General features: G+C 43.2%; 1 protein-coding gene and 1 long non-coding RNA gene across 17 annotated transcripts in view; one reads left to right on the forward strand and one right to left on the reverse strand.

Moving 5' to 3' along the window:
• Positions 1 to 14,072: 14,072 nt before the first annotated feature.
• Positions 14,073 to 26,154, reverse strand: LOC144320840 (uncharacterized). Of its 2 annotated transcripts, none has more exons than XR_013386478.1 (2): positions 25,926 to 26,154; positions 14,073 to 15,116 (listed from the first exon to the last, which is right to left on the reverse strand). It is a non-coding gene; the product is annotated as an uncharacterized LOC144320840 (long non-coding RNA). The 2 variants fall into 2 exon arrangements; XR_013386477.1 differs by lacking the exon at positions 25,926 to 26,154 and adding an exon at positions 16,812 to 17,120.
• The window catches only part of SIPA1L1 (signal induced proliferation associated 1 like 1), a 375,082-nt gene continuing 373,150 nt past the window's right edge, over positions 24,652 to 26,583 (forward strand). For 10 of the 15 annotated variants that reach the window (XM_077909830.1, XM_077909833.1, XM_077909838.1 and 7 more), the window contains exons 1-2: positions 24,652 to 24,746; positions 25,337 to 25,396. The gene's annotated coding sequence lies outside the window, so the exon portion shown is untranslated. Of the gene's footprint in view, positions 24,747 to 25,336; positions 25,397 to 25,634; positions 25,763 to 26,583 lie in introns of those variants that run through there. The other 5 variants (XM_077909834.1, XM_077909832.1, XM_077909837.1 and 2 more) reach the window with 2 other exon arrangements.

A 26,583-nucleotide genomic window follows, 5' to 3' on the forward strand; every position in this document is an offset into this window, starting at 1 on the left:
GAATTTGAAAACATGAATTTGATGATTGACTACATAATGCAGTTCAACATATTCTTCTGACCTCTGTATTTCCTGCAAATTGACAGCTGGATCTAGAACCTTAATTGGACCTCAGCTCGATCTCATTGGTGTGGTCTGTTCTTTCTTTGGGGGTACATAATATCTGTTTGTCTCTCCTTTTGTAATGTTAGGATCTGTTGATAATGTCTAGACCCATTAATTCATTCAGGGTTGCAAATTGGTGATGTACTAGTTCCATCATTTCTTTCTCATTTATTAGCCAGAATACTTTTATAAAGAGATGTTTCTTTCATCTACTAACCCAGTGGTACAAGTCATTTAGAAAAAGTAATAAATGCTTGGTTCTTTCCCTTTTCTTACCAGTTTCAAAGATAATAAATTAATTATCCTCCAAAGTGACTAATTATTTTGTTATATCATTATGACTTGTAGATTCATATATTTGATAGGTTTCAATCCATTGGTATTATTGTTATTGAAGCTCAAATCATCCTATCTTGGGTTAGTGGGAGTCACTTTAAGTTCAAGTCATTCTTGAGTCTTCTGAGAGGACTCTAATAGTCTTTGGTAGTTTCCTGGCTATCTGGAATGATAAGATGTTCTAGGTTCATCTTGTACCTTTCCTAAGATGGACATACTATCACTTCTCTAGGAAGCTCTACCTCCTTTTAGAGTGAAATGATACTTTAAATCCACAGTCTGAGCATTAAGGGAGCCCACAAGGGCGGCACATTTTTTTGAGGTCTCTTCAGTGGACAAAATTATAAAATGTATGTGTGTGTGTGTGTGTGTGTGTGTGTGTGTGTGTATGGGTGTGTGTTAATTATGTAGTACTATGGAATAAATTATCCTGAAACATAGCTTCTTAAAACAAGAAGCACTTGTTATCTCAGCTTCTGTGGATCAGGCATCTGAGGGTGTCTTACCTGGTGGTTCTGACTGAGGGTTTCCATGAGGTTGTAGTGAAGATGTTGGCCGGGGGGGGATCCCTGGGTGGCTCAGCAGTTTGGCACCTGCCTTTGGCCCAGGGCGCGATCCTGAAGTCCCGGGATCGAGTCCCGCATCAGGCTCCCTGCATGGAGCCTGCTTCTCCCTCCGCCTGTGTCTCTGCCTCTCTCTCTCTCTCTCTCTATGTCTATTGTGAATAAATAAATAAAAAATTTTTTTTAAAAAAAAGATGTTGGCCAGGACTACAATCATCAGAAGGCTCAACAGGGGTGGAAGATTCACCTTCAACGTAGTGCACCCTACACCTGCTAAGTTGGTGCTAGGTTTTAGTCCTCTCTGAAGAACTCTTTAAATGTCCTCAAGCCATGCCAGCTAGCTTTCCCCAGAGCAAGTGATTTAAGCAAAAAAGTCAGAAACCTCTGTCTTTTATGATATAACCTGGGAAATCACACTCCATCATTCCCAAGCTATACTACCAGGTACATAAAGGAGAGGAGGAGACAACATGAGGTTTTGAGCATCTACAGAACATTATCATTGGGGACCATCCTTGAGAATGGCTGGTATTGATAAACTAGTACTGATATTTCATTTCACATACAGGATTTGAGGTTTTTATTTAATTTACTCTATGTTATAGCTCTTTTCTTTCACACTGAGAATCCTAGCAATTTGAATACAGTAGTCTCCCGTTATCTGTGGGGGTTCTAGAACCGCCAATAGATACCTTGAAAATTCAGTACCAAATCCTATGTATATACTATGCTTTTTCCTATGCATGTAAACCTGTGATAAATTTCAATTTATAAATTAGGCACAGTAAGAGACTAACAATAAGCAATAATAAAATAGAACAATTATAACACTATACTGTAAGAAAAGTTATGTGACTGTGGACTCTCAAAATATTATACTGTATTTACCCTTCTTCATGTAACAATGTGAAATAATAAAATGCCTACATGATAAGAGGAAGTCGGGTGAATGACAAGCATTGTGACTAGCATTAGGCTACTCCTGACCTTCTCACAGTATGTCAGAAGGAGGATCATTGCTTCCAGAGGAGGCTGACTGCAGGTCATTAAAACCATGGAAAATCGAAACCATGGATAAGAGAGAACTGCTTCATCTCATAATTGATCATTTATTTTTAGGTTAGTTCAGGTCTTTCAAGAGGCAAATACTCTGGGATTAGCCATGCAAGAGACTTGGGAAGGGAAAAGGGGAGAAGCAGGAGAGGCAGGGGTAGCCTGCAGACCACAGTGCAAGTTAACACCTATGAGAGGTCCTGGAGAAGGAAAGAGAATGGGTAGGAAGAGCCTCAGATTGCAGCCCAGTTTTTTAATATTTTATTTATTTATTCATGAGAGACACACAGAGAGAGGCAGAGACACAGGCAGAGAGAGAAGCAGGCTCCATGTAGGGAACATGATGTGGGACTCCATCCCCAGACTCCAGGATGAGGACCTGAGCCAAAGGCAGACACCCAACCACTGGGCCACTTAGGCATCCCTGACTGCAGCCCAGTTATAAGAGAGTTTCAGCCACATGACTGTGGCACATTTTTATAGGTGCTGCAGCTTCATCCACCCTTGTACACTACAGACTCGGAATAATAGTATCAATACTCTCACCACAAATATGATCACAGAAGAGGTCAAATATCTTTGTACACGCTCTCTCCATTACCCCCTTTGTAGAAAAAAAAAAGCTTCTATATTTATGATTCAGAATAGAGTCATTGCATACAGTATTCTCCCCTTTTCACCCTCATTTAAGATGTTTATATATTTACCAATCCTTCTGTTAGGCTAAAGTTACATCATTTCCCTTTGGCATCTCCTTTGCCCTCCCAGCAATCTGTAAAATTTAACCTGACTTCAGTGTATCCTTTTGTATTTGAGAAAGGATCTGAAATTCTAACTGAGCACAGTCTGGTTACTTACATTGCTCTAAGTAAAATGTAGTAGGTCCAGGTCATTTGGTCATTTGAGCCCGAACTGATCTGATGGCTCAGAAGACCCTACCCTGGACCCAGTGAATCAGAAGCCCTGGAGGAGGGGCTTACCCCCCAGCAAACTGTCTTTTAACAAGTGCTCGCTCTAAGGGTACCTGGGTGGCTCAGTGGTTGAGCGCCTGCCTTAGGCTCAGGGCCTGATCCTGGGGTCCTGGGATCGAGTCCCACATTGGGCTCCACACATGGAGCCCGCTTCTCCCTCTGCCTGTGTCTCTGCCTCTCTCTCTGTGTGTGTCTCTCGCGAATAAATAAATAAAAATCTTTAAAAAAATCTTGAGGAAGGCTGTGCCTTTGAGCAGGTTCCTTCCATGACCCTCACACATCAGGAATGCAGAGGACAGGGGTGCAGTATGTGGTCCTTCTGGTATTTTTCAAAGTTTGGGACACAGTGGTCTATATATATAGCTCAGGGATTAGGGGAAATTTTTTCAGCTCTTTAAAACATCATTTACATAACAATGAATGAAGATACACGGAGAAGCTGGGGCTGCTGAGCAATTATTCAGGGGGCATAGGTTTTAGTGTGGGTTTTGTGTCTTCCATCCCCCTTTCCCTCTTCATGGCCCTAGAATTTTCACCATTTAAAATCGCTCTGTAAATCAGTTAAGCACACAGAGGCAAATCTGGGCAAACTCACATTCGTGAGAAGAATCCTATTAAGATTCCCAAGATGACGGCTCTCTGTGAGAAAGTGCCATTGAACTCTTTCATAGAACGTGTGGAAAAGTTACTAAGGATCTCTTTGGCCTTCGGTGTGAGAACTACTGATTAACGTTTTTCTCTCATTTCCTTGATCTTTACCAAAAAGTGAATGATGCTGGCCTTCCAGAAGCTGGTTCCATGCACTCACCAGGCTGCCATGGAGTCCACTGTGGGGAGTCTCACTGGGCAAGGCAATTGTCCCTGGCATGAGGGCAGCAACTGCCTACCTAGGCAGGGAAATTTATGCCCAGTGCAACCATGTTGACTCCTGGTCTAAATCCCCTCTTACCCCTTAGATTTAAGAAGGAGAATAAAAAACGAATGGGATTCTGATTTTGGCTCCTGGTTGATTTCTCCTGTGGGCTAAATTCTTCCTCCTCAAACCAAACACCCCCCACCTGACAAGAAAAAAAAATCCAGCTTTTTTTTTTTTAATCTGATTTGTAAAACAAGCATAGAGTGATGCTTTTCATTACAAGATTTTTCATTTTTCAAGAAGGGCATTTCCCAATACATTTCTTTAAATAACCAATTCCCTTGGCATGTTTAAGACAAGATATGACTGAAAATGCCATGATGCACAGGAGTTTTCTGGTCACACATCCCATACATGTCATCGGGGTGGCCTTGCCAGATAAGGCCAGAGGAGATCCTGTGAACCAAGGTTGCATACAAATAGCATTTCTCGAATCACAGTGGAGAGAACGTGTCTTTGAATATCCAAGGTCTGACTCAAATGTTATGAAAACAGGTTGTATCCTTTTCCTTGCCCTCGACCAACGGCCAATGCTTGAGTAATCAATGCAGCTTGCAGTTGTACTGGTATGTGTATATAAAGCATAAGGGTTGGGGGCCAACTGCCTGGATTTAAGCCCCAGCTGTGCCCCTTATGTTTCTGTGACCTTGGGAAAGTTGTTTAACCTCTCTGAGCCTCTGTTTTCTCATCTGGAAAACAGTTGACATGAGGATTAAATGTGATAATATATTAAACATGGTACTACATGAAAAACCCAATCTGCCCTGCACATACTAAGTTATTAACTATTATTAATAACCGTTAGATGAGGAGGATGCCATCCTTCAGGCTTAGCAAATAGGTAGACAGATGTCCTGTTCTGTTCTGATTACACGATCCATGAACCAAGAGAAGGCTTAATATGCAGCTTCTCCTGGTATCTAATTAGCACTGAGAGAACTATTCTATCTTATGCTACACTCCAAACTGCTGTCAGCAGCTAATATATCCTGAAAGTTCAAATGATCAATATTAAACAACTCATCTAGCACATCAATTTCTGCAGGGCACAAAGGGCAGTTAACTCTTCCAAGTGACTCCATGGGGATGTTTGTTAATTAAAATCAGAAAATCTTCAACTGCTGTATCAAAACTTTTCTATAATTCAAATAACTGGAAATATTTTTTATTTAATTTCCTGGTTAAAATTACTTATGCTTTAACCTATTGAAATGGTTCTCAAAGAGTGGTCCCTAGATCAGTAACAACAACAAAACTGGGAATTTAGAAATTCAGATTTTTGGACCCTACCCCCGACTTCAGACCTTTTATTTATTTATTCATGAGAGACACAGGGACACAGGCAGGGGGAGAAGCAGGCTCCATGCAGGGAGCCTGATGTAGGACTCGATCCCAGGACCCCATGATCACGCCCTGGGCCAAAGACAGGCGCTAAACCACGGAGCCACCCAGGGATCCCCCCCTATCCCTGACTTATTAAAAGATAGCAATCTGTGGCTTAAGAAGCCCTCAAGTGACACTGATCTATAGCATGAATGGCATAGAGATGCACGCCTTCCACTGCACTTTCACCTGCTCCCATCCCTGACAGATATCATTAATGAGGCTAAGCACCTTTCCCATTGAGTCTGGATGAAGTCTCAGAATCCTTTTAAAAATAGTGCCAACCGTCACTACAAATCAGTCAGAGTTGGCATGGCTGGTTAGGAGATGGTACTCCGAGGTCTCAATTAAGCATTCATTCAATTACTTGAATTTCCCTGAAGGAAAATTGTGACTTTCCTATAAGAGGTTAGGAGACCTCAGGACAGTAAGAAAGTAAGTTGGATTTCTAAACTTTCATCATCAAATATTCCCTGACATATGCATGCCCAGTGACAACAGCTTATGGAATTTCCCCCAGTTAGCAACACAGCCACAATGCCCATAGTCCCAACTCTTGCCAGAGAGCTCAGCCAGGATGTAATTACCATTAAAATCTTCTCAAACCGTGTTAAATCCCTAATTGACATAATAGGAAAGTCACATTCTATCAACCTATCTATTTCTAGTTATTCTATTATACTATATTTTGTAAAAAGCTAGATCACAAAAAAATTTGTATAGCAAGACCTGGTTAACTTCGATCTCTTTGGGCTGCACCCTCCTCTGCCAAACAAGCAAACAAAAAACCTTTGAGTTTCAATAAGATATATATGTATTTTATATATATATATTTATATATATATATATATAAAATAAACCAATTAAAGCAAAAAATAGAAAATCAAAAGCTTTGCAGAATTACAGGGATGCACATTCACCAGGACTCTAGGAAAATGTGGTTATTATGGTTAAGCATTATTATTAGTCTTGAGCTATCAAGAAATATGGAAGTCTAAATCATTCTTATTACATGGGTAAAACAAAATATTTTCGCTCTTCAGATGAGACATTTTCCTGAAATGTAAATATCAAGATTCATACATTATATTATGCTATTTGCTATGGTATTTGCTTGTTCTTCTATAACTCTCTGACTTTCTCCTTTTATTTCTTTTATCTGAAAACTTAGTCATTGATATTCAGTGTTGATTGGCCAGACAGTATGAGCTCAACCCATATTCAGACTTGTCCTCTTTTAATCACTGCCTGATTTTTGTTGTGGCCCATTATCCAATGTATGAAACTCAAAAGTTTCCTTTTCAAAAATGGAATTTCATTTATCTTTGACCATATTGCCTAATAAATTGAAGTTAACTTGCTACAAATCTTATTGAACGAGGTTACTTCCTTAATAGCATTTCTGACAGATGGCTATTGCTGTTAGTGACAGCAGTTGACATCCTGGGAATTTAAATATTCAAAGAAATTCAATGTGAATTTATTTTGTAATCTGTTATGTGTCATAAATGGTGTAGGTTGGGCTTCAAGGCATGCTGGGAGTTCCCAGCTAGGAGAAGGAATTGAGCTAAATTCAGCCAAGACCAAAATCCAGTCCAGGTCCAAGTCCAAGATCAACAAGTCTGATCTAGAAACGTAGAATGAGGCATGATGCAGAGCTTCACAAGCAACAAACAGTATTTATTCTTAAGGGTCAAGTCTGAGTCCAAGATGAGGGACACTTTTTTTTTCAGATTGCTGGAAGTTTTAATTACTTGCAGGGCTTAGAGAAAGAGATTGGCAGGAGTTAGCTGCATCCATAGCATCTATTCATAGCTGGACTTCAGTTCTAGCAGGAAACTGGAGTGGGTTCCAATAGTGTAGGTAGGGAGGCTATAACTGGATGTATACATTGCTGCCCAAGACTAATTTCATCCCCAAACAAATTAGACAGTGGATATAGAGCTGCAGATGACTTTCAAGCTCCACTATGGTAGACACTATTATATACCTCTGTGGTATCCAGGATCTTTTTCTTCCTTTCTGTTTGTTCTGGCCAGCAATGTACCAAACCCAACAATGGATTATGAAAGATCTAAGCTAGTCACAGCAGTCACGTTCTCCTCAAGCTTTCTAGACTCCCTTGCAACCCTAAGTGCCTTGTGATCCAGTTGTAGACAATGAGACAGAGGGGGAGTTTGCTGAGGATGCTCTTGGGAAAGCTTTTGTTTTTCTTTTAAAAGGAAAAGAATGAGACGCCTGGGTGGTTCAGTCAGTTTAGCATCCAACTCATGATTTTAGCTCAGGCCATGATCTCAGGGTTGTGAAATCTAGCCATACATCAGGCTCCAAGCTCAGCGGGGAGTCTGAGGTTCCTCTTAAGATTTCCTCTGCCCCTCCCCCATTCACATGTGTTCTCTTTCTTTCCCTTTAAAATAAAAATAAATAAATAAATAAATAAATAAATAAATAAATAAATAAATAAATAAAACCTTAAAAAAATAAAAAAGGAACAGAACTGGCACATCTCTTCAAAACTTCCCAATTTGCCTGAAACTTGTAACCAAGTAGAAAAGGCCGAGAGAATCACAGCAATGCCAACCCTGTCATCGTTAAGCCACTAAACTATTGCCAGCAGCCACTTTGTCCAGATGGCTGTGATGTAAGAATTATAAACACTTTTGTTTAAGCCCTTGAGAGATGTTCTATTATTAACAGTGGAAATCATTCCTGACTGATACCCCACTCACTATGGAGATGGAAATCTTAACCACTATCACATTTAGAAACTGGAGCTGAGCATCTATGTGGTAGACAACAGGAACTGACATGGAACACTGAGTTTGGGGCTAAGGGCCATGGCAAGGAGAATGGCAGTGATCCTGGCTTGTCTGTGAGATGAGACTTATGACATGGTCTGATCAGATCTCATCTGAGATATTTGCTTGAGTTCAGAAGACCATGCTTTAAGGTGGATGCCATCTAAGATTAGCCTAGGATAGTCAAGACACTGGAAAACATGTCATGGAATAGCCACCAGGATGTTGGTATATGGAAGGCACTCCTGCATTAAGTGAGGCATTCTATGTTCTTTTTACTCTTACTGTTCAAGGTGGAAGTTCAGTGGTCTCTAGACTGAGTCATGGCTGGTCTCAATCTGGATTCCAGTCCCTGTTGGATAATATGATCTTGATAAAGCTGTTAAAATTCACTAGTTCTCTAATGAAGACATGGTGACAATAGTGATAATGCTGTATTATATAATTGAAATTTGCTGATAAAGCAGAACTTAAATGCTCTCACAAAAACAAAAACAAAAAATCTCATTACTTCTCAATTTCCTGATCCTTGAAGTAGGGACAATAATGGTACCTACCTTATAGATATGTGTGAAAAATAAATGAAGTCATCCATATAATGCATTTAATTCAAGTCCTAGAAAACAGAAAATGTTCAGTAAATGCTTTTTGTATTATTTTGAAATAGGAAAGTACATGGACTCTGGAGTCAGAATACCTTCACATTCTGAGTTCATCATTTTCTGGCCATAAAATCTTGAGTAAATCTCAATCTCCTCATCTGTAAAGTAAGGATAATGATAGCACACCCCCCTCCCCAAGAATGATTGCAAGAATTTAATCAAATAGTGCAAATTATGCACTTGGCACAGTTAAGTGCCCCCAAAAATGTTGGCTATTATTATTATTATTATTATTATTATTATTATTGTTATTGTTATTATTAGCTAGATCTTGAGCTATGTAAGAAATGTATAGGATCTACTTGTGCTCAATATGCTTATTATTTTATTTCCAAAAAGCGGAGAGAGTTAAATAAGACGTATGTTGCAAGATGAGATCAGGGAGAGAAATAATCAGTGGAGGATGGAAAGGTCAGAGAGAACATCATGGAAGAAGTTGGACTTATGGGGGGTCTCATGTGATAGGCAGAGTAGGGACACTGAGGAAATGGGCAAGCACAAGGAATTACCATTATCTTCCACTTTCCAGGAGATGACTTTGTATGTGTTACTTATTCTTCCTTCTCCTGGTTTCAACTTCCTGGAGCAACCTGAGGATTTCAATATTGTGATTTAGAAAAACACAATGTGTAAGTTTTCCCCTTATTTCATAATTGCCAATCCCAGAAAATCCAATGATATTTAAAAATCATTGAACAATACGCAGTTTAGATCATGTTGAAACCAAGATATATATAAGAATAAGAAGTCAAAGAGTACAGAGATCAGTATCAAGAACTAGTAGGCATTTGATCTCATATATAAATTCTGTTTAACAGTGATGACCACAGCAATAAATGTAGAATACAGGTCCTCTTTTTTTCCTGTGAAATATGGATTATGCTTTTGGGGAAAAAATCTACCAAGAGTCACTTGAAGCAAATAAAAGAATCTCTGTTTCTAGAATGAGGAACACTGGCTTCAGACTTTAGTAGAGGACTCAAGGCTCTTCCTAACATGGACATGCCTGTGTTGCCAATCTTGTCTCCCAACATTCTTAGATACTGGTACTGCGGGGTCTCCTCGAGGTCTCTTAAATATGTTCTGGTCCCATTTGAGGGGCTCAGTAGCAGACAAAGCCTACCATAGAGTAGGTACTCAAAAACTAGTGGTTAAAATCACATTCATACATCACATGTGCTGTTTTGCCAGCCTAGAACCATCTTCTTTGACATCTCTATCTCTATTCAGCCGAAGTTCACACACCCTATATAAGACCTTTTCCCACCACAAGAGTCTCTTACTCTACACAAGAGCATTTGTCATCAAAAAAAAAAAAAAAAAAGAGAGAGAGCATTTGTCACCTGCATCTCCATTGGGAACAACATGTGCTTCTAAATATTGTGCTACTTGGGCCACTTCTCTGGTCTCAACCACATTCTCACATTTTCCTCTCCCCTTTCCAGTATGACCCAGGTGTTCTAGGTGAGAGAGCAACATGGACAAAAGCCCAGAGGCTGAAAGGAATATGGCAGGCAGAGAATGGTTTATAGATCAGTGAGTTTGATGGTCCCTCAGGAAACATCCCTCAAAAGCAGAATCTAAACCACTTTTTCCAAATCTTTCAATATTTTTGCTTCATGAACACAATATTCTATTACAGTTTGATCATATTCTCCCAAACTCTTGCTAGAAATCTCAAATCTTAAACAATTGTGACATATTAGTCTATTAAGCTAAGTGACTTCATGCCTAACAGCTCTGTTTCAGGGGGAGGCAGCCTCCTAACTGGAAGGCTGCTGAACTAGAAACATTATCTTTCCTATTTTCCCCAGAAGATGATGCCTGATTACTCTGCCTTTCCTTTGTGATCCAACACTCTGTTACAAGGGTAAGCCTTCTCTGATTTGGGATTGGCAGGTTTGCCAAGGGTGATAACTGGCCTGACCACTTGCCTTACAGATGAGAACTGAAGTCTTTTGCAATTTATCCCATGATACATTTCTGACTTCAAGTTCTTACCATGCACAAGATCTATTTCTCTAAGAAGTTATCTCTGCTATTTATTTCCCCCTCTAACACTTTAAGCTTTGGCTCCATGTCACAATTTATTTGTATGTCAGGTGTTAAATAAATAGACATTTGAATTATGAGAAAGTAGATATTATTAGACGGTGGATTTTTCTCTTTTTCATTTTAAATTATCTCCTAAAATTTACTCCTGGTTTCACCGATTGTCTTGGAGAGTTACTGAATGTTTATGAACAAGAACTATATAACACATCAACTTCTCCTCTAGGCTGTGGATTTGCTAGTGGCAGGGAGTGTGTTATGTTCCTCCATATTCCCGGAGTTATATACTGAACCTGAGCTTTACTACGTGCTCTATAAATGTTTGGTGAAAAAACTCTGTGATGGAATAAAGATGGCCGCATATTCTTTATTATTCTTCTCTCTTATTACTAAGGCCAGAGATGTAATTACTTGACTAATAAAATATGGCAGAAGTAATATTCCAATTTCCAGGCCCAGGCCTTAAGAAATTGACAACTTTCAGGGTGGCTCAGTGGTTTGGTTGGTTGAGCAGCAGACTCTTAGTTTTGGCTCAGGTCCTAATCTTGGTGTATGGGTTCGAGCTCTGTGTCCAGTTCCAAGCTCAGTTTGAAATCTACTTGAGGTTCTCTCTCCCTTTCCCTCTGTCCCTCCTGATCATGTTCTCTCTCTCTCTTATCTCTCTCTCTCTCTCCCAAATAAATAAATAAATAAATAAATCGTAAAAAAAAAAAAAAGAAACTGGCAACTTCCACTTCCTGTCCCTCAGAATGCTCTTTCTGGAAGATTTGCCTCCTAAGTCTGACTACACCGAGATGGTTTTGCTGGAGAAACCAGGAGGCAGTGCCAGCAGAATTCAGCCTTCTCCCTGTAGAAGGTGTAGACATGTGGGTTGGAAGAGAAGAACTGCCTGACTGGGCTGTGCCACAATTCTCTGACCTGAAAATTGTGAAATACAATAAAATGGTTGTTTTAAGCCTCTAAATTTTAGAGTAATTTATTATGTAATAATAAAGAAGTAGAACACAATCCCAAAAGGCAGACTTGGTATATATTGTTTAGCACCCCAGAGATCAACTTGTTACTTATAGCAATTGTTCATCTGAGTTGGTCTGATTCACTATCCCTAGTGATGATACAATAAATGTTGTCTTTCATCTTGTGTGCTCCTAGGCCAGAAATCCAGGCCAATCTCAAGACACAGAGATTTCAGATGGGATTGTCTCCAGTGCTTGGAGTCTAAGAGGACTGTGTCATCATAGTTGTTTCTTCTGATTATCAGAAGAGTTAACTGCTGAATAGTAATCACATTTCTAAGAGATTGGTGCTAGATGGGGGCACCTGGTTGGCTCAATCAGTGAAGCATCTGCCTTCAGCTCAGGTCATGATCTCGGGGTCCTGGGATGGAGTCCCAAGTCAGGCTCCCTGCTCAGCAAGGAGTCTGCTTCTCCTTCTCCCTCCGCCCCCGCCCTCCTTGCTTGTGCTTCCTCTCTTTCTCTCATTCTCTCTCTCAAATAAATAAATAAATAAATAAATAAATAAATAAAATCTTTAAAAAATACTTAAAAAAAGAATAGGGTTATATGGCAATTAGATAGAAGAGTCAAAGCCCGTTCATGGTGATGATGGAGTGAGAATCACTCAACTAAATGAACATAGTGACAAAAGGCAAATGCTATTCCTGTCTCATTCTCATGGTAGGTCAGAAAAATGCAGTTGCAAAAATTAGATTAGGGATGGACTGAAGAATAAGAGAAATTCAAGTACAGAAGAGGGAGGTATAATGAAAGGTCATATTCATTCTGTGTGTACTTAGACTTTCTGGGTCAAGGGACTGGAAAATGTCTTACTAGCATCTTAAATTTTTCTGAAAATAATTGAAGGGAACAACTCAAGAATAGAATAATGACAAGATAATGGCTTAATAAGAAAACCCTTGGTTAGGATATTAAGAAACCTGTTTTAGTCCCAACACTTTGAAAATGATGTGACTTATTCTTAACTCTGTTTTCTTGTTGTAAAATGATACCTTAATGGAAATTATGTGGGTTGAATTGCAGGAGAGGAGATAAAAAGTGGCTTAGAAAGAAAAAGAAATAATGTATGATTAATTAAGAGCACCAACTCTTGAGAATTTTGGAATAGAAACTCTTCAAACATACCTCTTTTTTTTTTAATTAAGGTAAATCACTCTTTACTATTATACAAATGTTGAGTACTAAGTTTATATAAAAATTAATTTGGCTAGATAATAAAAGACAGGTGAAAGATCCAGTAAGACATACAAACACCAACATTGTCTAAGAAGTATTCAACATCTAGACTGTTTCTGTTGCATCTTGGCTGGCTGTCACAATGCACAGGCAGGGAACTGAAGACCAGACCAGCTGGTACCAAGCGGCCCCTCTAGGGATTGGGGACGAAAGTAGCCCCAGAAAGTGGCCGCCGGGGCACTGGCTTAGTGCAGCTCTCTTGAGCTATCAGCAGAGAACTCTTAGTCTGATAGCTGCTGTCATAGAGCAAACACATAGTCAAAAAGAGAAGCTATTTCTTCTGCCATAATAGGCAGAGCCAGTGGAGATGCCAGTGTTTCTCAAGCTGTGTCCAGCAGACCTGCTGCAGCCCAAATCCTAAGGCGTTTCCTAAACATATTGAATCCCGGGACCCTCTTCAGAACACCTACACCCAAATCTGTGCACTGAGGGCTCAGAGATCTACATTAAACAGGCACACTGAGTGCTTTCACTGGGCATCCCACAGTTTAGGGACTGCTGTTCCACACTCCCTTGGACATGACTGTCCACAGTTGTGCCACGTTCACTCTGACTTCAGTTCTTTTATTCGCTCTTCCTCCCTCCAGGGACACCCCACCTCCCTTTGTCTTCACCACACGAGCCAAGATCCGATGGCTTCGTGGAGCCACCACTTACTCCTTGATCTCTTTTCCATAAACTCTAATTATGCTACTTAATCCTACCTTATCCTATTTGGTAGCCTCTTTCATGTGTACAGTATAGTAAATCTCCCTTCGTGGCTTAATTCCATTAATTCCTGCCCAGCGCAGAAAGATCTCACTTTAAATAGTTCCCTGTTTGACAAAACCTGTCCCCTAGCCATCCTTTATTTTGAGTAAGTGTTTTTATGTCTTGTCTTCTAAGACAGAAGGAAGGGTGAGGCCTAGAGCTTCATAAGGGCAGAAAATCCTGAGGAGCAGATGTCTTACAAAGAGAGCTGCAGGGCCTTATTGATTGGACTTCTAAAAAGCAGAGATTTCTTCCACCATTGTTCACTTTTGGGGTTTTTTTTTTTTTTCCTCCATTATCCCCTTTAGCGTCAAAATCAATTTATGCCAGTACCATACTGTCTTGATGATCACAGCTTTGTAATACAGCTTGAAGTCAGGCATTGTGATGCCCACAGCCTTGGTTTTCTTTTTCAACATTCCTTTGGCTATTCAAGGTCTTTTCTGGTTGCATACAAATCTTAGGATTATTTCTTCCACCTTTGCAAATAAAAACCATGGTATTTTGATAGGGATTGCATCGAATGTGTAAATTGCTCTGAGTAGCATAGACATTTTCACAATATTTGTTCTTCCAATCCATCAGCATGGAATGTTTTTCCATCTCACTGTGTCTTCCTCAACTTCTTTGTTAAGTGTTCTGTAGCTTCTAGAGTACAGATCCTTTACCTCTTTGGTTTGATTTATTCCTGGGTAGCTTATGGTTTGGGGGCATCAAAATCAATTTAAACTGAATTGAAAACTTAGTATTTCTATCTTTGCCTGGCTCCCCATATATGACAATCTCCTTAAGGGATGAAACCTAGTTGTATACCTCTCACATAACTCCTGCATGTTTACTGTGGTCTGCTGTCCCTCTTCCTGAGAACTGCTACCCCCACAGTCTTGTCATGGTTCCATTTTATGCAACATGGCCTCAGACTCCTGGTCTCAGCTGACTGGTCTAGAGGCGAGCACCTGATCCAGAGCTGGATCAGTCAGGTCCTTCCCTCTCCAGGTATTTTTGCAAACTTGAGAGATGTTTGAGTTTGAACTCAATCTGGGAAGTATTTTCCTTATGTGGACCAAAGCCAGTCAAGGAAAGCATTGTGCAGAGAGGATGTGGAAACAGCAGATGCAGGGAGAGGAGAGAGGAGTGATGGAGAGAGTCTGATGGGCACTGTATTTCAGCATTTCTGCATTTGTATTTCCCTGCAGTTCTGCATATCTGTTGGTACTCAGAGTTTTCAGAAGAGTCCTTGTTTTGTGTGAGCTTGTTCTGAAGGCTTCAAGAAATCTGAAAAGACATGGAGGGTAAGGAAGGAAAAGAAAGTCATGCATAACTTTTAGGTAGCCAGTCTACAGAGTCTAACAAAATGTGTGTTATCTCAGGGCACCCGGCTCAGTCAGTAGAGCATGTGATTCTTGATCTCAGAGTTGTGAACTCGAGTCCCATGTTTGGGGTAGAGATTACTTAAAAATATATTTTTTAAAAATGCATGTTATCTTATTCAGTCCTCTAAACAACTGTGTGTTTAAAAAACAATTATGGGGCACCTGAGTGGCTCATTCAGTTAAGCAACTGACTCTTGGTTTCAGCTCAGGTCATGATCTCAGGGTCGTGGGATCAAGCCCTGAGTCAAGTTGGGCTCATGGCTCAGCATTGAGTCTGCTTCTCTCTCTCTCTCTCTCTCTCCTCTCCCTTTGCCTCTGCTCATGCTCTAAAATCAGTAAATAAATCAGTCTTAAAAAAATCATGATTATTATTACTACTTTAAAGGCAAGAAAACAAAGGCTTAGAGAGGTAAGTAACTTTTTCCAAAGCCACTAAGCTACAAAGTGTAGAGGTGGAGGTCATATCCCTCTGACTCCGCTGTGCAGAACTGCCTTCAGGTGAAGACCAGGTAGCATGACACTTTCATTTTTGTTCCCATAATACAGTTCCAGCTGGGGAGAATTTGAGCAGATTCTATAGACCAATCCTGCATCTTCTAGTTGTCCCCAGTTACTTGGAATGAACTGTGTTTTGGGCTGCCCTCAGAGGAAGTGTGGGACAAGGAAAGCATAACTGCCCAGCAGACCAGGGATTAGGAGCTGGCTGTTCCAAGAGGTGGGAGCAGCTAGGAGCAGCTGGGTTGAGAGTCCCATTGCCAGCGAGAGCAGCTGGCACAGGCTGACCATGTCACAAGCGAGAATGACATCCCCTGTGGTGGCACCAACCTCGAGAGTGCGACAGGATGGGTCTGCACATGTGTTTGGGAGTCTACATCCCTCTCCAACCTTTCAGCAGGGGTTGTGGTTGCCCTCAATATCTGAGATGAGGCTGTGGAGTGGGGGTGTGGATGGGTGGCAAGAGAGGCCAAGGGAAGGTGAAGACCATAGTTAGAAGGATGAGACCAATGAGAATGGAGTGGGGTTCAGCAACTTTTTTCTTGTTCAGGAATGAAAGTTCAGACCTCAGATTTTTGACAGACACCTGAAAGAAGCTAACATGGTACATATGGATGTTTAGTTCAAAGAGATGCGCTCTTAGTCCTCTCCTTTGGCGCTTAAAGAAGTCCAGAAAAATTAAATAAAAAATTAAACAACACATTAAACTCGTTAAATTAGAATCTGGAAATCCAAGCCAGAATCCAAGTTCTAGTAGACTTTCCTCCACTTCACTGGGTCAATATCTGTAGTGTAAGTAAGAGATTAAATGTAGTGGCCATGGCTAGTTCTTATACTTGAGAAAGTGTACTCACCGCTACCCCTCAAATGTAAAGAACAAATGAAATGGAAAGAGACATCTAAAAATGTCATCTCTGGAAAGTGATTTGTAAAATTCAAGGTGAGAGATGAGCTGATTTAAGACCCTAAACATATTTGAACTATCAGCATATTCACTGTTTCCTCTTTGGCCTCAAATAAAGGCTATAATGGCTTTAACATGCTGGTCATGCTCTTTGATATGACTACAAGCAGATACCCTAATTATGTATATTTCCTGTACCCAGAAACATGCAAAGTGTGATCTCTGCAGAATCTTGTTGTGCTCTCTTTGGATCCCATGGGCAGGTGCAACTCAGGCGCTCCCTCGGCTCCTGGGTTCTTGGCTCTGGTTGGCAATGGAAGGAGGCAGATGGTTCTGAGAGGCCTCAGCCTACCACTTCCAAGTCATGAGCAAGCCTCTTTTCCTTTCTAGGGATTTAAAAAGACAAGGGAGTGGAGAGAGACCTTTTTTTTTTTTCCACCTTCCTTCTTGACACATTCTCGATCATGAAATCTGATGAAAGGAATAGAGACAGGGGTTAGTTGGAAGGAAATTTATAGCACCTAAGAAAATGTTCACATTATTTTAAACAGTGCAAAGAGCTCCCCAAAAGGAAATGCTATTGGAGGGATGAATAAAAAATTTTGAAATGGTTCAGAGAAGATAGATTTCTTTAAAAAAAAAAAAAAAAAATTATAGGGCAGCTCAGGGTGGCTCAGTGGTTTAGCGCCACCTTCGGCCCAGGGCATGATCCTGGAGACCCAGGACCGAGTCCCATGTTGGGCTCCCTGCATGGAGCCTGCTTCTCCTTCTGCCTGTGTCTCTGCCTCTCTCTCTCTCTTTCTCTCTCTGTGTCTCTCACGAAAAAATTAAAAAAATTATAGCTGGAGCAGTACATGCTGATGCCTATGTTGGAAAAGTTCAAAGGTTGGTGAGTTAGAACTTTCAGTTCTTCTGGGATTTTTATTGAACCTATGTTAGTAGGAAAGTCATCAGAAAACCCAGAATGGCATGAACAGCTCAATGGAATATGGTTCAGAAGAACACACCTATGAGAAGGAAAGAAAATTTGTGAGAGTGTTTAATGAAAATGTTATCTAAATGCAATGTACAGCAACTATAAGCTACTGCCTCCCACATTTATGACTCTAGTTGTGACCTCTTCTCTGACCCATAGATTTCTAAATCTCAGGCTTTAAGTGTGCTATACCTCCTTAATGCAAATTTGAGTATGTCTCTGCCTTGCTGAAAATCCTTCAATGACTCCCTATTGCCTATAGAATAGAGGCCAAGCTCCTTAACATATCCCACGAAGCCCCATGTGACTTTTCTTTGTTCTCTGTAGCTGGTATTGGTGCCTATGCCCTGAGTTGGCTCCCTACTCCCTGCCCCTATATCATTTATGGGTCAAAATGCTCAAGGAGGCTTCCTAATAGCAAGATGCTTTCTTCCCTTTCTGAGGTAAGATAAAGCCAAGTAAGTGATTTTGCCACTCCATCAGGATGGGAGCTTTGATTCTTCCCTGCAATTGAACTTCATTCATTCTTTCCAGAAACATTTACTCAGCGCCTTGCTTGGGGTAGGAACTGTGTTAGACAGTAGGGATTTAAAAGTGAACAAGACACATGTCCTGCCTTCAAAGAGTTTACATGCTGAGTAAACTCTGAGTAGTAATTTCCTTTTACTGATGTAACAAATTTATTTTTATTTTTTAAAAAGATTTTAATTATTTATTTATGATAGACAAAGAAAGAGAGGCAGAGACATAGGGAGAGGGAGTAGCAGCCCCCTCATGGGGAGCCCGATATGGGACTCGATCCTGGGACTCCAGGATCACACCCTGAGCTGAAGGCAGATGCTCAACCACTGAGCCACCCAGGCGTCCCTGATGTAACAAATTTAATGGCTCAGAACAACGCAAATTTGTTATCTTACAGTTCTGGAGGTCAAGTTGTCATCAGGGCTATAAATCCTTCTGAAGACTCTAGAGGAGAATCTCTTTCCCTTGCCCTGTCCAACATCAAGAGGCTGCCTATTCCTTGATTCATTGCCCCTTCCTCTATCATCACTGTCAGTGGTGTGGTGTCTTCAAATCTTTGTCTGACCCTGTTTCCATGGTCTTATCTCCTGTGCCTCTTAACTGTGACCCTCTTACTTCCCTTTCATGAGAAATTTGTGATTACGTTGGGTCCACTCAGATAATCTCAGGTACGTGTCTCCTCATATCCAGATTTTAATCACATCTGCAAAATTTCTTCTGCCATGGAAAGAGACATATTCACAGATTCCAGGTATTAGGACATGGACATCTCAGTGGGGAATTAGTCTGCCTATGGCACTCTGCTAGCCCTTTTACTTGGTCTTTAAAGCAGCATCAGTTGCTTATTCAACAAACATGCTTGAATGTCTTGTATATATGTCCCTGTTGTAGGTGCTGGGAATATAGACATAACAAAGCAGACATAAAGCTCCTGCTTTCAGAGATCTTATCTTATGAATGAGACAGAGAGTGAGAGAGGAAACCACACGCGGTTAAAAAGAGCACCAGGAACAAGCAAGCAAATGACACAATGACCTTTGAACAGGGAGTGCGCCACACAGACATTTGGGGGAAGAGCTTTCCAGGCAGAGGCAATAGCAAACGCAGGGCCTGGAGGCAGGGGAGTGGCTAGTGTTTTCAGGGACCCGAGAGAAGCCAGTGTAACTGAGGGGGAGGGGTGTGGAGTGGTGAGGAAGATGAAGTCAGAGCTCTAGAGGGGAGTCAGAGAATACATTCATCTAGTCCAGAACGGGAATTTTGGCTCTTTCTCTGAGTGACATGAGAAGCCCTGAAGGCTTTTGAGCAGGGAAGCGACATGATCTGACTTACTTATGCTCCACACTCTGGGTCCTGTGCACAGAGCAAATTATTGAGGGAAAGGACAAGAAGAAGGAGATCAGAAAGAGAGATCAATAGGGGAATAGTGTGATAACCCAGGAGAGACCAGGCTCAAACAGGGAGACTTGCAGTGGGTGGAAAGTGATTAGATTCCACATTTATTCTGAAAGAAGTGCCAACAAAACTCACTCATGGTCTGGATATGTGATGTGAGAGAAATAGAGAAGTCAAGGATGACCCCATGACTTTTGCTCTGGACAAGAGCCTCTGAATCTCTGGAAGGGTGCCCTTAACTGAGGTGGGGAAGATTGTAGGAGGGAATGATTTTTTTGGAGGGCGGGGGGGGGGGGGGGCGGGGGGCGGGTGGTGCGCGGCGACTATCTGGAGCTTTTCAGCTTTACATATGTGAAGTTTGAGATACCTAATATACAACCACTTGGAGATGTTGAATAGGAGATGGATGTGTTAACCTTAAAAAATAAAACTGTCAGTTATTTTACCAGCAAAATGGGGTTTATTCAGGAATAATGGAGAAGTGCATTGAGGACACGCACACTATGGCAAAACCAGAGGCAGGTCCAACAAATGAAGAAGGGCAGTATTTTATGGAGAAGAAGGAGGAAGTCAAGGAGACTTGTTTTGAAGGAAAGCCCACTGGAAAAAGGCAGGAGTTCAGAGTGATGATGGTTTCTCATTGGCTGAGTTGCAGGGGTAGCCAATTTCTTGTAGAAGCTGCAATGTACACCACTCTCTGTGGGGTCCTGTTGAGGACTCTTCTGCTGAGGTGTGTAACTGACACTTCTGTTGGAGACTATAATTGACAATTGTTTCTGTAATTGAGGTTGAGTGGTAGCCTCTGGACTCCATATTAGGGAGGTTTCCCTTTATTAATTTTCACGGATGTAGGAGTCTGGCTTTCAGGGAGGTGTCTGGACTGGAGGTGCAAATTTGAGTAGTCAGACTATAGATGTCATTTAAAGTCATCAGATTGGTGAGATGACCTCGGAATGATAAGAGACCACAAAAAGATGATGTCCATAGAGACCTGGGGATTTCTGAGTTTAGAGGTGGGAGTCTGAGAAGGCCATAAAGCTAGAATAAGAACCAAGACAGACTCTTAGCCCAGAAGCCACAGGAGAATGATTTCAAGGTTGAAAGCGACCAACCTTTCCCTGCTGCTGAGGACTCAAATGAGGTCAGGATGGGAACTGGCCACAAGTTTAGCAATAAGGCAGTCACTAAGGATCCTGAGAAAATCTGTTTTTCTGGGAAACAGAAGAGTACGGGCGGACAGGTGCAGGTAGGTTGGTATTAGAGTGGTAGGGCGGGAGTGTGCCAGGTTCTCTTTTGATTGTTTCTATTTTACCAATGAAGAAGAAGCAAAGCCATTAGCTGTGAGTTATAAGCCAGAGGTTTGATGTTGGGGGAGAAGGTGTGAAATAGTTCTTTAGAAGAGTGGGGGAGTGGACAAGGAAGTGTAGTAGCTCTGCTAAGCAATGTTAATTGAGTATAAAGTTCTTGGTATTTAAACACGTAAATATCATGTAGACGGGAGACTGAACTGTTCTAAGAAATCTAGTATTCAGATAAATCAAGTTACACCACCTAGGGCTAAAACCACAATACCCTAAAATTGAAACTGCACTAGATAGAACTTTAATTTTGGATGATTTGGGGGCACTTTGGTCCTTTTTAATAGTTAAGAGTAATTTTTCTGAATATGTGTTAGCATTTCCCTATAGAGGTATAGTGAGTAATAGGAAGTTCTGAATTGATGATAATAGGCTGAATAAACCAGACTTTAGCTGAGAAACATGCAGCTGTGAATTGATGTTTATAATATTAAAAAAATAACAATTTTGCTTGCTTGGCCGGCTTCTGTGTCAAAATCATTCCATTACCAGATATGTTAGGGTGTTTTGTTGTGTAGGAATGAATAACCAGAGGGAAATGAATTCAACTGTGGTCTAAAAAACTAAGAACCCAACAGGGAGAGACGAACAGGAAATGACTAGATGTTCTCCTTATCGCTAGGAAAGGTTACACATCCCTGTGTGGGAGGGGTTTAGGTGGAGGTGGGAAGAAGAACCCAGAGAGAGGAGGGAGGAATGGTTTGGCAAACTCTGTATTCCCTCTTTTACTCTCCTGTCTCTTGTCTGTTGTTTTGAAATCCCAAGAAGGCCAAGGAAGATACAGAGGGAGTGCCTGACCTGTTGGTATTACAAACATGTTATTGGAACCTACAGCTTTGGTGGATTTCACCTTTTCTTCCTTCAAAAACATAGGTGAAAATTCTGTTACCAGTGACGAGTAAATAGTAGGCCAGGGCCTTGAAAGAGCAGTTTTAGGTCCCCGGGACGGTATCTCCTATTCTACTCTATCTGAAGGTTAGAGAAGTTCACTTCATAATCTGAGGCCAATATCTATTCTGGAGCCTCATAAGCATCGAATAAAGTTAATAGATTTGGCTAGCACTTGGGTCAGTTATTTCAAATGTTATCAAATGGCCATCTGGGAGTCATAAAACAGGTGGCTCTGCAATTGTATTGTGTTAGTGGGTACAGATTGGCAGCCATCCTTTCTTTACAGGTAAAACTGTGTTAAAAGTTGAGCCAGAGCAAATAAACAACTGATTTACAATAGTGTACTGTGCTATGAAAGATAGTTCCTTAAAACACATCAGCAGGGTGGTTGGTGATGCGTGGAGTTTCTTTGTAAAAATTTTTATATTAAAAATACCAGCATGTGAATATTAGCCCTGCCCTCCCACCCTCTCTTCCTTCTCTCCTTCCTTTCTTCTTACTTTCTTTCCTTCTCTCTTTCCTTATAGTTATTTTGGTGGGAGTGTGGACATATTCAGTTTAGGTCTTTGGTTTGAGTTAGCATATTTATAAAATAACAAGGAATCTGTTTTGAGTTAGTGAAAAAACAAATCATGAACAATGCATTCCCTGTGAAATTACTGTAGCATGACCCTCCTTAATATTTTTGTTGTTTTTACAGTTGGGACAAGAGAAACTTTAAAATCAACTTGTCAACAGCTAGCTAAACTTTGTGAAACTGACCTATAAAATGAAATACTCGTTTTTTTTTTTTGTAAAAGGAAAATATGTTATTTATTAGAAAATTTTTATAGGTCTAAGAGCTATTGAATTGTAAAGCTGACCTCACATCTGGACTACTCCTTCGTTTTACAAATGAAGAATCAGCAATTAATTGACTTCTCAAGGAGTCTCAATTATTAGTGACACAGAAAAACTCAAAGTTAGTCTCCTAAAGTTGTCTAGTGCTTTTCAATCATTGTATTCACTCAGGTTTCAAGTGTAAAAACTTTCACCAACCTAGGATTTAAGCTCATGCTTGACCTAGAGTCTTAACTGCCTACTCTTCATGTACTTTTATGGGTTTTCTAGTTTTGTGGGATTGAATGAAAAATCAGTTTTCTCATATTAATGTAAGTCGGGATGGGATTTATTAGTTTTTTTTTTTTTGAGATATAATTCACATGCCATGGAATGTTTTTCACTCATCCCTTCTGAAATCTAAAGTTCAAGCTTACTTCTATTCACAGCATCCATTTTATTTAGGCAGTGACTATTTAGCCATCCCCCCCCAAAGAAAAATTGTAGTTTCTACAATTAAAAGAATAAACAGGGCACGAAAAGATTTCCTCTTGATCCTTAACAGCATTGAAGTAGGTTTGAAGGCATCTGAAAAGCTTAATGATTAAAAAAAAAAAAAAATCTGAACAACAAACCTCCCCCCACCCCAGGGTGGTTTTTTTTTTTTCCTTAACAGCATTGAAGTAGGTTTGAAGGCATCTGAAAAGCTTAATGATTAAAAAAAAAAAAAAAAAAATCTGAACAACAAACCTCCCCCCACCCCAGGGTGTGTTTTTTTTTTAAAGATTTTATTTATTTATTTATTTATTCATGAGAGACACGGAGGGAGAGAGAGAGAGAGAGAGAGAGAGAGAGAGAGGCAGAGACACAGGCAGAGGGAGAAGCAGGCTGCACACAGGGAGCCCAATGTGGGACTCGATCCCAGGACCCCAGGATCACGCCCTGAGCTGAAGGCAGGTGCTAAACTGCTGAGCCACCCAGGGATCCCAGCACCCCAGGGTTTTTCTGAGACAAAGTTGGAGAAAGGAAGGACTCTAACTACTGAAAAGGACATATTCTATGTGAACAGAAACAGACAGTAATGGAGTAAGAACATAAAGACTCCTAACTCTGGGAAAGGAACTAGGGGTGGTGGAAGGGGAGGAGGGCGGGGGCTGGGGGTGACTGGGTGACGGGCACTGAGGATGAGCACTGGGTGGTATTCTGTATGTTGGCAAATTGAACACCAATAAAAATAAATTTATTATTAAAAAAAACATGGCTGTGGAGCAGAAACATATTCTAGGCCTAAGTAGGTACATACTCTACGGGGGTGGGGTGGGGGTGGGGGTGGGGGTGGGTAGTGAAAGCAAAGTAATGAGGACACTTGCAGGCTGCCACACTCATTTTCTGCCCTCAGTGGACGTTAAGTAAATACCTGCTATGTTACCAAGCTTGTGGAGGGCTGAGAACACAAAGATGAGTAAGGCTGACCCTCGAGGAGCGCAATCTGGTGGTGGAGGTGGGGGAGGTGGGGGCGGGGCAAGGGACGAGAGAGGGAGTCTATGCAGCGGTGGTTGGGGGATGAGATTGGGCGGGAGGGTGCAAAGAGTGAATATATGGTAGATATTTGGGGGTACAGATACATGCTGGCTTCTGTGTCAGAAATCTCCCCCCAGAACCTCTGGAGGAAAAACCCTAAGGCGATCCATTTGCCAAACCCGGCCGGAGAATCATGACGCTGGGCTACAGATGCTCTCTCAAATAGGTCTAAAAAATCCTCCTCCCGCTTCGAGCCGCGCTTCCCCCACCAGGAGGGTGTCGGGCAAGGGAGCGGGCAGGCTGAAAACTGCACCCACGTTCGCCGTCTTGGCTCCCTGCGGGAGACAGGAATCCAGGGCTTTGCCGTCGTCATAGCAACTAGGAGTTCCGCGACTCCCACTTCCCCCGCCGGCCGGGCCGAGCGGCCGCTTCTCTCGCGAGATTTGCGCGTGGTGCCGAGCGGCCCAGCGGTGATCTCACCCGAGACTTGGGAGGGAGGGAGGGAGGGAGGGAGGGAGGGGAAGGAATGGGGCGGGGAGGCGGGGAGGCGGGGAGGCGAGGGGAGTGCAGGGGAGGGAAGGGCGAGCGCGGCGCCGCCACCGCCGGCAACTTTGTGAGCGAGTTCAGTGCGTGCGTGAGCGAGTGAGCGAAAAAGTCAGTGCGGCGCCGACTTCCCGGGAGGAGGGTCCCCGGGAGGGGAGGGCCAGGTCTGGGCTTCGGAGGCCGCCCCCGGCCACTCCATCCCTTCCCGCCTCCGGGGCTCCCTCCCCACTTCCTCCCCCCCAGCGGTCCTCCCGGGCCTTCCCGCCCCCGGCGGCTGTTACCTGTCCCCTCCCCCACTCGGCACGCACCCCCCTCCCCGCGCCCAGCTCCGACCTCCGGACCCCCAAGCCACCCCAGCTTTTCCTCCTGGGGGGCAGGCGGGCGGCACGGGGGGCGCTGAGCTCCGGAGGCGGCGTGAGCGGGGGCCGGGGCGCCCAGACAATAGTTGATGCCCGGGGACGGGGGAGGGCACCGCCGCCCGCCCTGCTCCGGGGAAGCGGCCCCCGCCGCCTGCTCCCCTGCCTCGGGGCCGGGCTCAGGAGTTGGGCAGATTCCGCCCCCACCTCCCCGGGCCCCCCTCCGCCCGGCGCTCGGCGCCCGCCCCGGCCCCACCGCCCGCCGCCCGCCGCCCGCGGCTCTCCGCAGAGGAGGCGGCGAGAGGGCGCGCGCCGGCCGGCCACACGGTTTCTCTTTCTCCCCAGGGAGAGCGCGCGGCGGACGCGCCCCGGACGCGCGGCGGCACCGGGAGGCCGTGCAGGGCGGTAAGTGGCTCCCGCGACCCGAGGCCCGGCTGGGGGAGCCGGGGCTGCAGGACTGTCCCCAGCCCCCGCCAGCGCCCTCGTGGCCGGTGCTCGGAGCCAGGGCCGGGAGCGGGACCCCGGGACCCCGGGACCCCGGACCCCGGTCAAAGTTCTTATTTCCGATCTGCTGGCTCGCCGGTAGCGCGGCGCGGCGGGGGCGCGTCCGGGCTGCACCGCGCACGGCGCGCGCACGCCCCTCGGAGCCGGGAGCTGCGGGACTCCCCGCGGAGCGCCTCGGGGAGAGGCCGGGAGACCCGCGCCCGCTCGGGGCGGCTGCGCCCACCCCGGCCCGGGCTCCCGCCGGCACCTTCGCCTTCAGCCACCTGGGTGAGCGCGTTGCAGGCTGTGCCGGGAAGGACAGGCCGAGGGGTGCAGTCCTGGGAAAGGCAGGAGGGGGCTCGGTGCCCGCGGGTGGTTCATTTCTCTCCCCGGGGGGTGGGGTGGGGGGTGGTGCCTGGGGGTGCGCGGCGAAAGTCAGGGATGCTCCGACCTGCTTTCCTTGGAGCGAGTAAACCTCGAGAGGGCTGGAGAGGCATGGGCGAGCTTCCAAGAGAACTTTTCCTCCGTAGCCTCCTCTGTTTCCAACTTCTCCTGACCCTCGAGGGGGTTTGCGAGGCTCCCCCATCGCCTCACGGCATTTCTAGGTGGACAAGTAATCTCTCGGGGGCAGGTTGCAACGTCCTCGCGTTTCACCGTTTGTTAACTCTAGGGACGAGGGAAACGGTTCACTTCAGGGAAGATGGTTTTTTTTTTTTTTTTTTTATCAATTGAGTTGTTGGAATTCGTTTTTGCAGGGGAGCATTTGGGGTCTGATGGCTCCTAGAGACTGCGTTTGCTCTAATAGATTGAATTTTTCATGACGGGTATTTTTAGAAGTAGCCTTCGCTGAAATTCTTACTACCTGCTAGACGATTATATTTCTCAACTGGGAGCCAGTGATGCGATGCAAATTTCAGAGTAAAGGTGTCGACTTTCATCAGGTTCCAGGTCTATCTGGATGAACTGGGGTTGGCGTTTCCTCTATAAAGTAAGCCTTTCATGTTGAAACTCTGACTCAGACTCTTAAAGCCATTGTTTTTATACTGGTACTCTGTGGGAGTTAAGTGTCAACTTTCTCTTCTTTTCTCATATGGAATATTTGTCCAAGG

Source organism: Canis aureus, chromosome 9, assembly GCF_053574225.1.
Source record: "Canis aureus isolate CA01 chromosome 9, VMU_Caureus_v.1.0, whole genome shotgun sequence".
NCBI classification, from domain to species: Eukaryota; Metazoa; Chordata; class Mammalia; order Carnivora; family Canidae; genus Canis; species Canis aureus.